The sequence below is a fragment of the Sinocyclocheilus anshuiensis genome, unplaced genomic scaffold (assembly GCF_001515605.1).
Source record: "Sinocyclocheilus anshuiensis isolate Anshui unplaced genomic scaffold, SAMN03320099.WGS_v1.1 scaffold547, whole genome shotgun sequence".
Classification (NCBI taxonomy): domain Eukaryota; kingdom Metazoa; phylum Chordata; class Actinopteri; order Cypriniformes; family Cyprinidae; genus Sinocyclocheilus; species Sinocyclocheilus anshuiensis.
This window is the reverse complement of record NW_015549589.1, coordinates 84,970-85,186: the sequence shown is the minus strand read 5'-3', so window position 1 is coordinate 85,186 and position 217 is coordinate 84,970. Positions and strand designations below refer to the sequence as shown.

General features: G+C 25.8%; 1 protein-coding gene across 1 annotated transcript in view; it reads left to right on the top strand.

Moving 5' to 3' along the window:
* The window catches only part of LOC107658003 (synaptonemal complex protein SC65-like), a 20,237-nt gene that overhangs the window by 15,767 nt on the left and 4,253 nt on the right, over positions 1-217 (top strand). The window lies entirely within an intron of this gene.

Below are 217 nucleotides of genomic sequence, written 5' to 3'. Positions count from 1 at the left end.
TACACCAAATACACAAAATAATGATCTTTAAAAAAGCATCATATGACCCCTTTAAAGTATCTTTTAATTTTTTAAATAATTTAATGTTTTAAATATCAAAACATTATTTATGCACTTGTAACTGCAGTTTAAATGCATTCATGTCTTGCATTAAACAAAATACATGTGTGTAAATACATCTAAATGCCACTTCAGATGCAGCTTCTGTGTTGATTTA